Below are 15236 nucleotides of genomic sequence, written 5' to 3' on the forward strand. Positions count from 1 at the left end.
GCCAAAGGGACTCCTCCCCTGTCTTTTTCCATGTAACAAACACCACAGCACTACACCAGGGGGCCTGCACAAGCCCCAGCTTCTCCATAATATATTAAAGTGAACAGGTCAGTTCTGTTGGAAAGTCCAGGTAAATGAAGTCCTGTAGCAGCTGTCCCAGCCCAGACAGCAAGAAAATAGCCTCTGTCTTGTTTCACCAGACACCTCACAGAGAGGCTGGATGTGACCCACCTCTTCATTATAAGGACCCACATTAGCCTTTTCATCCTTTGCTTTTACCTCCATGATTTCAGAGTCCTTCTGGAATACATTTTGCATCTTCCATCTCTCTAAAAGGAATCCTTGTGAATGAGACCCTCAGCTTTCCTCCCATTTCTAGAGTATCCCTATGGACATTGATGTCCATCTGTCCATACTGTCTACAGAGATTTAGACAGATGGAGGAAAGCAATCAAACCTAGGTGGTAAGATACAGATGACACTATCTACAAAAACAAAGTTAGGACTTCCCTGGTGGACCAGTGGTTAAGACCCTGCATGCCACGCAGTTCGGCCAAAAATTAAACAAACCAAAAATAAAGAGGTTGTCACTTGACTAAGCCCTAGAAAATGGATCTGAGCTCACGTGTCCTGACATAATCCATCAGCAGTTTCCTTTCTAGGCAGAGCTCCTGCTGTGGCAGGCAGGGTTCTTTAGCTGGTGTGTTGCTGCTGCTGCTGCTAAATCACTTCAGTCATGCCCGACCCTGTGTGACCCCACAGACGGCAGCCCACCAGGCTCCCCCATCCCTGGGATTCTCCAGGCAAGAACACTGGAGTGGGTTGCCATTTCCTTCTCCGATGCAAGAAAGTGAAAAGTGAAAGTGAAGTCGCTCAGTTGTGTCCGACTCATAGTGACCCGATAGACTGCAGCCTACCAGGCTCCTCCGTCCATGGGATTTTCCAGGCAAGAATACTGCAGTGGGCTGCCATTGCCTTCTCCAAGCTGGTGTGTTAGTGGAGTGTTAATCAGGCCACCTGCTGGAGGGGGTGGATTAGGGAAGGAAAGAGCTCCATGTGAGTAGGAGAAATCAGGCTAGAAAGAAAGAGGAGGAGAGGAGAAAGAAAGGCATGAGAGGGAAAGGAGATGGAGGATAGAGGCTCGGAGAAGAGGACGTGAGAGAATGCGGTTCTCCTTAGAGCCACTCACCACATTTCACATGAGGCACTTTGACTGACTGTCCCAAGCCTGTGAAGAGGGGAGACTGGAGCCCCAGGGCAGGTCCCTCGGGGTTCACTCTTCCAGCATCACCTCAGGCTCTCAGGGCAAACATCCATCATACCTCCTTGTCCCTCCCTCTGAGAGCCCCATTAGAGAAGCCACATCTTCTTCCATCCTGAGTCCTCATTCCAATCATAATTCACTCCACAGATGTTTACTGAAATAGCAAAGGAGATCATTAGGGCCCCCTGCCTCATGAAATTTACATTCTGGTGAGGAAGATAAGCATTAAACAAATATACAAATAATTGATGGTTTATCATCATAAAAAGTACTGTAAGGGAGAAGCAACAGGTGCAACAGGTGCTCTGAGGCAGGAGATCCAACTTTCTGAGGTCAGTGAGGAATGGAACGATGATTTCTATCTCTCTTCCCGCTTCTTGTCCCTGCAGCACACCACGTTTTCTGAGAGGCAGACATGTTTTACAGATAGCACGCACAAGGAAACAGACTAAGTTAAAAGACTAAATGAAAAGAAAGTTACAACACTGCAAGAAATATTAAAACTTACACTGATCTTTATTCCTCGTGGTCACTGGAATGGGAGCTGAGCTAAGCTTAAATTACTCATGCCTTAGCTTCTTTCCAAAAACAGGGAATCCAACCACTTTTTCACTCCTGAAATTGGTTGTCTCTTTAAAAGCTGAAAAGGAGACAAATGAATAAAAGAACTAGAGTAGCTGGTGAAACTACAAATTGATTAAAATTTCCTGAGGTGATGGTTTTAAAGATGTACACTTATTGCCAAGCTCACTAAGTGGTACACATTAAATAAATACAGATTTTTGTATGGCAATCACACCTCAATAAAGGTCAATCATTTTTCAAATTTTTTTTAAAGACTTCCTGAACAGGAATTCAGAACCAAGAGCTTTCTTTTCTTTTGTTCCACTGGCCCTGTTATCTCAAATCGAGAAATCTGCCTTGGTATCTCTATCAGCATGATTGATAAGTTATTAATTTTTTAAAAAGCTGGAAAAGAGGAAGCCCAAATATCCAACAATAGAAAAAAGATCAAATAAATTAAGACACATTCACATAATGGATTGTTGTGCAGAAATTAGCAACATTTTCGAGTAACATTTAATGTCATAAGAAAAAGCTCAGTGTATGTTATGTTAAAACTTCTGGCATATACATGTAGAGAATTCAAATTTTCTCTGTATATACTTAAATAGATGTATCAAAAAAGGACTAATATTGAAGAATAAAAATATTTAGTAATGGTAGCTCTGGATGGTGTGATTATAGATGCTTATTGTTTTGCTAATTTTTTCTAAAATGATTATGAGTACTTTCATATTTGGAAAAAATAATTATTTTTAAAAAGCCAGTTGTCAGTAGTTATGTACGTAAAAATCTGAGGTTCATTTTTATCTCAGACTCAGAGAACCTCTTGGCTGGTTGCCTTCACAGCACTAGCTCTCCAAATCAGTGAGACATCAGTGTGTTCATTTCTTGACATGGGAGTCACCATGTAGTAGACTTGCTTACCACCTGCCTGCTTTAAGCCTAATTGCTACTTCCTTGGAGGTTACAGCTGGGGAAGAATATGGGTGAAATGTATGGCAGGTATGAAAATAGCTACAATGATAAGTAACATAATGGGAAGTACAGTATCTCACAGAGGAAGGAAGGTGATTGGGTTTGGAATTGGGAAGGTCAAGAAGGGAATTTTGAATGGGAATGGCACCAAAATGGATTTTGAAGGATGGATAATATTTTAAGAGGCAGAAATAAGGTATAGTTGGGGCTTCCCTGGTAGCTCAGCAATAAAGAATCTGCTTGCAATGCAGGAGACATGGGTTCCATCTCTGGGTCTGGAAGATGCCCTGGAGAAGGAAATGGCAACCCACTCTAGTATTCTTGCTAGGAAAAGCTCATGGACAGAGGAGCCTGGCAGGCTACAGTCCACAGGGTCGCAAAGAATGGGACACGACTGAAGCGACTGAGCACAGCACAATAAGGTATCAGTTCAGTTAAGTCGCTCAGTCGTGTCCGACTCTTTGCAACCCCATGAATCACAGCACGCCAGGCCTCCCTGTCCATCACCAACTCCTGGAGTTTACTCAAACTCATGTCCATCAAGTCGGTGATGCCATCCAGCCATCTCATCCTCTGTCGTCCCCTTCTCCTCCTTCCCTGCAATCCCTCCCAGCTAGTTACCGCTTAACCAAAACGCCAGATACTTTACTGTGTATTAATATGATCTCAGTTATCTCTCATACAATTAGCTTTTCATTATCTCTATTTTACAGATGGAAGAAACTGAGGATCAGAGAGAGAACTTATGGTGGCGTCAGGCTTCCAAATGGGGTCTGACGAGAGTGGTAATGACTTCCCGCTATCAACCTGCAGGGGCAGCAGCGTGTACGAAGCCAGGTAGGTGGGAAGCCGAAAGTAAGTCTCTTTTGGAAGAGCAATCCCACTTTGGCTGGAGTATAGAAAGGGAGCCAGGAAAAACGGTTGGGAGAAAATATGGAAGGCCTCATATACCAGCCATTTTATTCATTAGGCAACAGAAAGACAGACAAAGCGTCTGAACAGAGTAACTATATTAAAGCTATGTTTTATGGAAAACAGTCTGACAACAGGATAGGTTGGTTTGGGGAGAAACTGGAAGCAAGCAAATCAGTTGGAAAATTGCTGTGTTAGTTCTGGGACAGATAATGAAAGTACGAATTTCATTCGGTGAAATAAGACTAGAAAGGAAAGATATATGAGAAATCTCTTAGGTGGCATCTGCTGGGATTATGATGTACCTGAAGGATGTGGGGTACAAGGGAGAGAAATCAGAGGCAGATCTAAGGTCTCAAACCTGGACAATTGGAAGAGTGGTGATGCTATTACAAGGTGGGTGGGGAGATGGAGCAAAAGAGGAGTGGGTTTCCGTAGGAAGGTGATGAATTTGGCTTTAAGCATATTTAAGTCTAAAGTGTTAAGATGATGAAATCTGAGAGTCTGTTGAACAATTTGGGCTAAAGTTTAAGCGGGCAATAAAGACTATGGACAGTAATATGGGGATTGTGTGGCTAGAAGTTTATTGGAGTCACAGGAACAGTTAAGATTGCCAAAGGATTAGATTGAATAAAGAAAGAAAAGAACTTGAGTTGGAGGACAGAAGAGGAGCCAAAAGGGAGAAAGAGTCATTAGAGGCAGGAGGAGGACCAGAGATTTTCAAGACAGGAAAGTCAGGGGAGGGGTGTTTGAAGAAGTAGGCGCTGATGGATGGTACCAAATGGTGCTAAAAAGTCAAGAATTCCAATAAAAGTTTCTGAATGTTTAGACTAGAATCTCTCAGGAGACCTTGAAAAGTGAGGAGGCTAGAGATGCCTGATGTGTAGGAGCAGGGGTGTAGAGATTAAAGGGTGGGTCACAAGGCAATGAAAGAAGTGGCTCCATTTAACTGCACATGTAAATTTACTAAGTATTTGAGTACCTGCTGGGCGAGCTTCTTGCACATCTGCTTGGGGATATCCCAAGAAACCGAAACCAACCATCCTCATCTTCATGTTCTAAAAGCTTCAGTTCATAATATCTGAAACTAACCCAACATTGTAAATCAACTATCCTCCCAATTAAAATTAAAATTCTTCTATTTTTTTTCCTTTTAAAAATAAAAATTATTTTAAACAAAATAGAAGTTTCCGTTCATTCCAACTCCTCTTCTGGTGCTGAATTTTAAAAACAGCTTTATTGAGATATAATTCACAGATCATACAGTTTACCCATATAAGTATACAAGCTAGTGATTTTTAGTATCTACACAGATGTCCAACCATGGTGTTGACTTTAAAGGATAAACATTTGAATCTGGAATTCAATTCTTATAATTTATGCTGTAAATGAGGGAGCTGCTGCTGCTGCTAAGTCACTTCAGTCGTGTCCGACTCTGTGCGACCCCATAGATGGCAGTCCACCAGACTCCCCTGTCCCTGGGATTCTCCAGGCAAGAACACTGGAGTGGGTTGCCATTTCCTTCTCCAATGCATGAAAGTGAAAAGTGAAAGAAGTCGCTCAGTCATGTCTGACTCTTAGCGACCCCATGGACAGCAGCCCACCAGGCCCCTCCATCCATGGGATTCTCCAGGCAAGAGTACTGGAGTGGGGTGCCATTGCCTTCTCTGAAATGAGGGAGAGGGGATCCCAAGGCCCAGAATAGATTCTTCACTCCCACCTTCTTGAGCAGGATCACAGAACAGTGGGAAGGCACAACGGTGCTTTGCCTAAAATGCCCACCAGGTGGTAGCACTACCCTTGCCCTGTTTGAGAGGCTGTGTCCTCAGGGTCTCCCACCTAGGGACTGGTCTCTCCTCTGCTCCTTCCTGTTACTTACTCTTCTCTTCTTGATAACTCTACTAACAGGTTCTAACCAACAGGGATTTATCATTCTGGAGGCATGGTAACTTTTTGTGTGAATCTGTGTCCTCTGAGAAGCAGAGGCCAAGGATAAAGCTTGTGAGGGTATTTAGTGTGGGAAACACTTGTAAATGAAAATAGGGACTGAGCCTGGGAAGGCTAGGAGAGTTGTCAGACTAGAATGTGAGTCTGACCCCAAATGAAGAAGAGACAGTAGGAAAGTTGGTGTGGAGCCTCCTGCAGTATAGTTAGTCTCAGAAACGTTGGCCAAGACCTTCAGGGAGCCCAAACAAATGACCAGAATTCTGTGTCTCCCAGGAAGGAGCCTGCCTTAGTATCCCTGCTAAGCTCAATTATTGGCTGGGCTGCTCACCTATAAGTGGCCCAGGTGGAGGCTCTTGGTCAATTATCCCACCAGTAGTTGGTAATCTGTAATGTAAGGCCTGTTCTCATGGCCTCCACATCTTCCTTCAGAAAAGGAACAGCCTCAGCCCTCAGGTACAAAATGATGCAGGGCAAAGGCTAACAGAGTTCTGCCAAGAGAACACACCGGTTATAGCAAACACTCTTTCAACAACACAAGAGATGACTTTACACATGGATATTGTCAGATGGTCAATACTGAAATCCGACTGAATATATTCTTTGCAGCCAAAGATGAAGAAATTCTATACAATCAGCAAAAACAAGGCCTGGAGCTGACTATGGCTCAGATAATGAGCTCCTTATTGCAAAATTCAGGCTTAAATTGAAGAAAGTAGAGGAAAACACTAGATCATTCAGGTATGACCTAAATCAAGTCCTTTATGATTATACAGTGGAGGTGATGAATAGATTCAAGGAGATTAGATCTGGTAGACAGAGTGCCTGAAGAACTATGGGCAGAGGTTCATAACATTTTACAGGAGTGGGTGACCAAAACCACCCCTAAGGGGAAAAAAATGCAAGAAGGAAAAATGGTTGTCTGAGGAGCCCTTACAAATAGCTGAGAAAAGAAGAGAAGTGAAAGGCAAAGGAGAATGCAGAGTTCCAGAGAATACCAGGGAGAAATAAGAAAGCCTTCTTAAGTGAACGATGCAAAGAAATATAGTAAAACAATAGAATGGGGAAGACTGGAGATCTCTTCAAGAAAATTAGAGATACCAAGGGAACACTTCATGCAAAGATGGGCACAGTAAAGGACACAAACGGTAGGGACCTAACAGAAGCAGAAGATATTAAGAAGAGGTGGCAAGAATACACAGAAGAACTATACAAAAAATATCTTAATGACCCAGATAACCATGATGGTGTCGTCATTCACCTAGAGCCAGACATCCTGGAGTGTGAAGTCAAGTGGGCTTTAGGAAGCATTACTACAAACAAAGCTAGTGGAGGTGATGCAATTCCAGCTGAGCTATGTCAAATCCTAAAATATGATGCTGTGAAAGTGCTGCACTCAAGATGCCAGCAAACTTGGAAAACTCAGCAGTGGCCACAGAACTGGAAAAGGTCAGTTTTCATTCCAATTCCAAAGAAAGGCAATGCCAAACAATGTTCAAACTACAGTACACTTGCGCTCATTTCACATGTTACCAAGGTAATATTCAAAATCCTTCAAACGAGGTTTCAACAGTATGTGAACCGAGAACTTCCAGATGTACAAGCTGGATTTATAAAAGGCAGAGGGACCAGAGATCAAATTGCCAACATCCACTGCATCATAAAAAAAGCAAGAGAATTCCAGAAAAACATCTTCTTCATTGACTATGTGAAAATCTTTGACTGTGGATCACAACAAACTGTAGAAAATTCTTAAAGAAATGGGAATACCAGACCACCTTACTTGTCTCCTAAGAAACCTGTATGCAGGTCAAGAAGCAACTATTAGAACCTGACATCGAACAACAGACTGGTTCCACATTGGCAAAGGAGAACACCAAGGTTGTATATTGTCACCCTGCTTATTTAACTTTTATGCAGAGTTTAACATGAAAAATGCTGGGCTGGATGAATCCCAAATGGGAATTAAGATTGCCAGAAGAAATATTAACAATCTCAGATATGCAGATGATACCACTCTAATGGCAGAAAGCCAAGAGGAATTAAAGAGCCTTTTGATGAAGGTAGAAGAACTGAGTGAAAAAAACTGACTTAAAACTCAACATTAAAAAAACTAAGATCATGGCATCCAGTCCCATCACTTCGTGGCAAATAGAAGGGGAAAAAGTGGAATCGGTGGCAGATTTTATTTTCTTGGGCTCCAAAATCACTGCAGATGGTGACTGCAGTCACAAAATTAAAAGACACTTGCTCCTTGGAAGAGAAACTCTGACCAACCTAGACAGCATATTAAAAAGTAGAGACATCACTTTGCCACCAAAGTCAATCTAGTCAAAGCTATGGTTCTTCCATTAGTCATGTATGGATATGAGAGTTGAACCATAAAGAAGGTTGAGCACCGAAGAACTGATACTTTCCAATTGTGGTGCTGGAGAAGACTCTCGAGAGTCTCTTGGACAGCTAGGAGATCATACCAGTCAATCCTAAAGGAAATCAACCCTGAATATTCATTGGAAAGACTGATGTTGAAGGTGAAGCTCCAATATTTTGGCCACCTGCTGCAAAGAGCTGACTTATTGGAAAAGACCCCGATGCTGGGAAAGATTAAAGGCAGGAGGAGAAGGCAGTGACAGAGGATGAGCTGGTTGGATGGCATCACCAACTCAATGGACATGAGTTTAAGCAAACTCCAGGAGATAGTGAAAGACAGAGAAACCTGGTGTGCTGCAGTCCATGGGGTCACAAATCGTTGCAGCTTAGAGACTGAACAACAGCCCCCAGTAGTCTCCACCAAGGGCCATCTGTGTTCCCCATCTCTGAGGGGAGCAGTTCAATCCCCACTTCACATCTCTTGTGCTGACTTCATGCCCCACTCCCCAACCCCTCTCCCATTTGCTTCATGCTGCATCCAACTGTCCACCTTCCTGGATGAATCCAAGCCATATACCCTCCCAAGAAAGCCCTACCTTTTCGAGGCCCCTGTCTTTGGCACCTTCCTTCTTATAAGCTCCCGAAAACTGAATGAGGTGATGGGATTAACTGGGTATTGGCTTCAGCCCTGACCCACAGGCCCAGGCACCACTCTGCCCTGGCAAGAGATGGGTTGACCAGCACCAGGGCCCATAACATAGCTTTGCCAAGTGATCCAGAGGGCCAGGTAGCTCTTGGAAGCCAGGAAGAAGTTGGCATTTGCCCACGGAAAGCAGAAGTTTGGGGAGAAGGGTGTTAGGGAAGAAGACCTGTGGGTGCCCGGCATGACAGGGACTTAGCATGTCAGTCACCTCCAAGGGCTGCCTTGAGTGCTGAGGGCTTATTGTGCTTGGACCTCTGGGTTTTGCTCCTCTCTCCCCTGGCTGGTCCTCAGCTGAAAGACACGGTTGGCAGAGATGGGCTGATTACAGCTGGCTCTCTAGGCTGCTGCTTGAAAGAAGCACATGGGGAAAACAAGGCTTCTGCAAGAGCATGTCTGGGCCAGGTGACATTGCAAACACAGAGTCCCTTAGGGAAATAGGAAGAAATAACTTGGGAGTTTAAAAGGGAATCCAGGCAATCCCTGGCATGGGAGCAGCAGAGAATGGCCTGGCAATCTACCCCAATTGCATCATTTATACTTAGATGACAAAGAGGAAGCTGAGGGCAAGTGTGGGTTTCCCCTTTTCCCTCTTGAGCAGAGAGAGGTGGAAAAGAAAGGTGGAGTCGGGGAGTGGAATAAAAGGAAGACACCTCAGGTGATATGGAAGGTGGTGGTGGCAGGGTAGGTTTCCAGACTGTAACCTGCCCAGGGACCCAGACCTTAGTTTCAGGGTTGATGGAACCAGGATGGGGGCAATGGGACTAGCAAGACTCCTTTCCACTCCCCACTCAGCACATTTGTTCCATGCTTGGAATGAACTCCTTGCTAGACAAACCTATGAAGTATCTACCACCCCCCAGCAAAGGGAGCTGATATGTGCCCCCCAACATCACCCCCACCCTAATGGCCCCAGACTGGTACAGCCTTCTGAGCCTTGTAAAATAGGCTAAATATATCAATAAATATTAGTAGCTTGTCAGAACACCCAGGCCACTGCACAGGAATAGACGCTCAAAAAATTGCTAAATGAGTCTGTCTCAGGCCCATTCTCTCCTACAACCAATTCTAGGGGCACTTCAGTTAGGAACCTCTCCTGAACACACTCTCCATTTAATAGGGTCTGTTCGTACCCTGCGGTCATCAGATGCTATCCTGCCCAGTTGGCTATTGTACTTTGTCCTGTTTCCTTTGGAAAGCTGTGAGCTCCCCGGGGGCAGCTTCGGAGCCTGGGCTGCATTCTCCACCACCTCCCCACCCACCACTACCACCCTGGCAGAGCAGAGAACTAACACTCCACTGGGCACTGTGAAGGCTCAGTCAGCACTCAATCCTCAGGTGGATACACTGGCTCAGAGGGACAGCAGCAGGCTCTTGGCTGGGAGGGGCTGCGCGGAGAAGGCACCGAGGGAAGCCTGACTCGGGACACAGACAGCTGCCCTCTGGCCCGGGCACCCCTGCTCTACCTGGCTCAGCTGCTGTGTCAATACAAAGCAGGGTGACATCAGCTGTGGAAGAAGTTACTATAAGGCAGGGAGAGCAGGCCAACCGCCTATGGAGGCTAGAGGCTGCATCAGCTGGGGAGAGGGTGCCTCGTGGGGGCTGGGTTCAGGTAGGGGCCTGCAGGGAGCAACAAGCAGGGAGGGAGAGATGTGGAAGAGAGGGGCTGAGGGCATGGATGGTTAAGGCCTCTAGCCTTCCACCTGTAGGACAGAGGGAACCTTGGCTTGGAATTCTGGAAGACAGTGAGACTCTCCTTAGCCACTATACGAAGCAAGCGGGGTACACCTCTCTCTGACCACAAAAGCAAGGATGGGGCAGGCCCTCTCTTCTCCATTCAGCTCAGAACAGAGTCAGGGCAAGAAAGGCTTTCCTTCCAGCTCATGTATTTGTTATTAGAGGCCCTGGGCCAGTCCTTCTTGCTGCCCACCACAGATGAAATGTTCAGGTATGGGACATCTTCCCTGGCTGGGGTAAGAGCCTTGGGGAAAAGTCAGGCCACCACACAAACTACCAGCCTGGCCCCGGTCCCAAGATCTGTCCCTGGGTGTCACTGCCCCACCCCAGGGCATCAAGATCGCCAGCCTGGACCTTTGAACAAAGGTTCTAATAAGACCTTTGTCTCCATGTCTCGCATGCCCAAACTCTTAGCCCCTGGTCCCACATTCTGCCCATTTACTGCCCCCAGTAGCACTCACTCTGATCTGCAGACATAGGCCCAGTTCCCAGAGACGGGCAGTAATTACTTGGTAGAGGCACCAAACCTGCTCCCCACCCCCCTGCACTGGGGACACAGCAGCACATGGCTGTATGTGTGTACACATAGGCATGCACACACACACACACTGCTGTTCTAGGCCTGACAGGAGGGCTGTGGCAAGGGGGATGGTGTAGATACACAGACATGCAGTCAAACAGGGAGCTGGCTGGAAAAGTGCCCCAACCTCTCCTCAACCAGGGTCACACAGCACAAGACCTTGCACCATCTCTCTGGCCTAGGTCCTTGGAGGAGCGTGTTTCAGGTCCTAATCAGCAGAGTGTCAGTTTTGAGTCTCTCTTCCTCTTCTGAGCCTCTAAACTTGTCAACTGCCCTTCTCCACATCCATCCCAATGGTACCTTGAGACTCACCACTGCCACCTCCTCCAGGAAGTCTCCCCTGATTCTCCCAAGCTGGTCTGGTATGTGGCCTCTCCCTGGAGTCCATAGCACCCTGAGCTAAACACCACTATCCAGAGTTATAAGGATCTCTACTACTATGGTGAGTTGCCCAAGGTCAGGACCTTCTTATGACTTAAGCACTTACTATTATGCCTGGGACCATGTGGCACTACATATTCACTGCATGAGAGAGCTGATGTATTTCTGGAAGTGCAGGGTCTCTACCCCTTATTTTACTCAATCTCTCCCAGAAGCCAGTGGGAGCCCAGAAGGCAGACTAGCCTGGTCCCCACTCCTCTGGGCAGGAGGAAGGGAGTCCACTGATGCTAGCTCTCCTGGCTGTCTGCTGTCTGTGACTCAGCTTGGACCATGAGACAGGAAGGAGCCCAAAGCCCAGGAGGGTCCTGCCCCTTGTCTCTGCACAGAGAACAGGCTGCGGACAAACCCAGGCCAGATGTGGGTGCTGACTTCCCTCCGTTCTCCACATTGCCAGGTCCCACGGGAAACCTTGAGGTCAGGGGGGAGATGACAGTCTGGACAGCTCTGGTCTCTTGCCCTGATATCACAAGGCCATGGGCAGTATGGAAGGACAGTGACGTGGGCTAGCTGGATCACACCTTGTCTCAATGTGCTTGTTTGAGTAAGCAGACACTTTAATCTCAGGATCTGGACTGAAGAGAAGCCTTGGGTACCTGTCAATCATGGGGGAGGAAATGAGCCTAGTTACTGTCATCATCGGGTAGGACATTAGGTCAAGGAAATAAATTATCTCTACTTGTGTGTGTGTGTGCTTAGTCATGTTGTGACCCTTTGTGACCCCATGGACTGTAGCCCACCAGGCTCCTCTGTGCATGGGATTCTCCAGGCAAGAATACTGAAGTGGGTTGCCATTGGGTGCCATTTCCTCCTCCAGGGGATCTTCCTGATGCAGGGATTGAACTTGCATCTGCTGCATTGGCAGGTGGATTCTTTACCATTAGTGCCACCTGGGAAGCCCTTATCTTTACCTATGTACATCTAAAGTTTGGCTTAGAACTGTGGGAAAGAGCGAGGAAGAAGGAAGTAAGGAAAGACAGATCGGGGGGGTGGGGGGGTGGGTTGGGGCAGGGGACAAGTGTGAGGTCGCTGAGCACCTATGAGGGTCGCAGCCAGTCCTTCTGTAAACCTGACCTCCCCAGGTTCAGATCTTATAGATGTTACTGGTTTCTCCATACAGGGAGCCCTTAGAGCAAAAGGAAGAGACTGCCGAGTGGGCTGTCCAGGTCGCAAGAAGATCTGTGAACATACTCCCCCACCCCCATTTGACATTTGACTGGGACAGTCATAGATTCTCAAGGGAAGTGTTACCCAAGGCCCAGCCCCCACCACTAAGCTGCCACTCCATCTCCCTCTTTCCTTCTGCAGCCTAATGTGCCATGATCCCAGCCATGTGTCCTCAAGCCCTGTCTTCCTAAACAAGTCAAGGGAAGGAAAAAGGGCAGCCCAAACTGTGTCCAGCACAGGGGCCTTTCTGTGTCACAAGCAAGTATTCATGAGAATCATGTGATTTCCTGGGATACAAGTCACCCGTGTACAGAAAGCCAATCACATGGGCCCTCATCCTTTCCCCGAACCCCTGGGAGACCAGAGCTAGGTATTCATTGACTTCCCTCCTATGAGAAAAGTATATGATAACTGAAGACGGCTTGCCTCCATTTCGCAGAGGAGAAACTGAGGGACAAAGTGTTAAAAGAGCAAGCTGGAGATGAAGCTGGGACGAGAGTTGGAAGTGAAAGGAATCAGCTCTGGAATCTTGCTATTTTCCATATTCTCAAGTGTCGGCTTATTTCCCAAGCGGGGTTGTCTACTGTGTCACCCCACTGCCTACTACACAAAGGGAAAGAATGCTGAAACCTACTAAGCTGTGATGTGGTCAGCTACAAAGCAACAGGGAGCCAGTATCCTAACACCCAGGATGCCAGGGTCTTCAGAACAAGGATTCTGGAGGCTTCACCCTGGATCCAGAAAGCAGAGAGACACTCATAAACTGACAGAATCACCAGCATGCAAAGTACAGCCCCTACATTTCAAAACCTTTGCCCTGGCCACGTGGAGTCCACAGAGGGATTGTCCTGACAATGTAGCAGCTGGTTTTGTAGCCAAGAATGACACAGTCACAGGAGGTGAAAAAGGGAGAAGGAACCTTGCCTCACAAGTCTGCTTCTTCCTGAAAGCTTTGGGCTTGGGCCACTCTCCCCACCCCAACACCTGAAAGACTCCCCCTCCAGTAGGATCATGGCCTCCCATGGAAGCCTACTGCCTTCCCACTGGGCTGCTTAGCGTGGGACACCCAAAGCCAAGCTTGGAGGGGCCAGGTCACTAAAGAGAGGCCTTCACACAAGGGGAAGAGCTGATGCCAGGCTGAGAAGCACCTCTATGCCCCAGAAGTATCTCTCTCTCTCCTGATAGTGACCTGCTTGCCTGCATGGGGTCATGTTCTTTCTTGTCATGTGGGTGGGGGAAATCTTTGCCTTTCCAGCAGTGGGAAGAGGTGGGAAAGTCCTCTGAACTGTCCTCCCTTTTCTTAAGAATTCTTGTAAGCCAGAGGTCAGGTAAATGCAAGAGCACAATATGGGGAATAGTTCAGCTGCCAGCTCCTGAAAGGAAGTAAAATGAAAGCAGAGCAAGGGCACACTGGCAGAGGTCAAGAAGGGATAGAGGCCAGGTGAAGAGACAGCAGTTCTGGTGAGTTTTGCCCGTAGGCTGTCCCTTGCAACTACCTGCAATTTAGAAATGAACCTCACCCACTAGTGATTCTGTCTACTTTGGGTCCAGTCAAGAAACATATAGGGCAGCAAGTGCTGAGTACACATTTGTATCCCAAAGGGGAACCAGGAAAGTCATAGCTAAGTGGGAACTCAGTCCAGAAATAGGCACAAATATTGAAACAGCAGACTATTAGGGCTGGCAAGCTGTAATTAAAAAAAAAGAAGAAGACATGGGCTTTGGGCTCCTCTTGAGCATAGATCATGCCAGAATCTCCAAAGTTTCTGCATTTCATAGAACAATTTGCTGTAAATCCCCTTACTATCCCCACCCCCCCCACGCCCCGCACTTGCTATTAAATATGTCTGTTAATTGTCTCTCCCATCAGAATGTAAACTCCATGAAGGCAAGATTGGGGAGCTTTATCACCAGTGTTCCCAACTCCTAGAACAGTGCCTGTTGTAGAGTAGGGGTTCAATGGTTATTTTACTGCCTTCTCACACTACTTCTCACACTACACATTAGTTATTCCTCTTCCTAGATTTCATAAAAAGGAAATCAGTCAGTATGTTACTTTTGGTGTCTAGCTTTCGGTAAGCATGTTTTTTTTTAAAAGAATCATCCATGTTGTTGCACGTGTTTGTAGTTCATTCTTTCCATACACTGTTTATCCTTTCTCCTCTTGGAGCAACTTTGGGGATGTTTCCCATTTGAGGCTATAATGTATGAAGCTATAATGAATTTTCTTGTACAAGTCTTTTTGTGGACATATGTTTTCATTTCACTTGAGGACAGTTCTAGGAGTGGAATTACTGGATCTTCAGATGGCAGTATTCAGCATTTTAAGAAACTGCCAAACTATTTTCAAAGTAGTTGTACTGTTTCATGCTTCCATCAACAACGTTTGAGGGTTTCAGAGATTTCACATTGTCACCAACATTTAGAGTGTTCTCAGCCCTTATAGGGATTCCCTGGTTGCTGGGTGGTAATGAATCCGCCTGCCAAAGCAGGAGACAAGAGTTTGATCCCTGGGTCTGGAAGATCCTGAGGAGAAGGAAATGACGACCCACTCCAGTATTTTTGCTTGGGAAATCCCATGG

The sequence above is a fragment of the Odocoileus virginianus genome, chromosome 7, assembly GCF_023699985.2.
Source record: "Odocoileus virginianus isolate 20LAN1187 ecotype Illinois chromosome 7, Ovbor_1.2, whole genome shotgun sequence".
Lineage (NCBI taxonomy): Eukaryota > Metazoa > Chordata > Mammalia > Artiodactyla > Cervidae > Odocoileus > Odocoileus virginianus.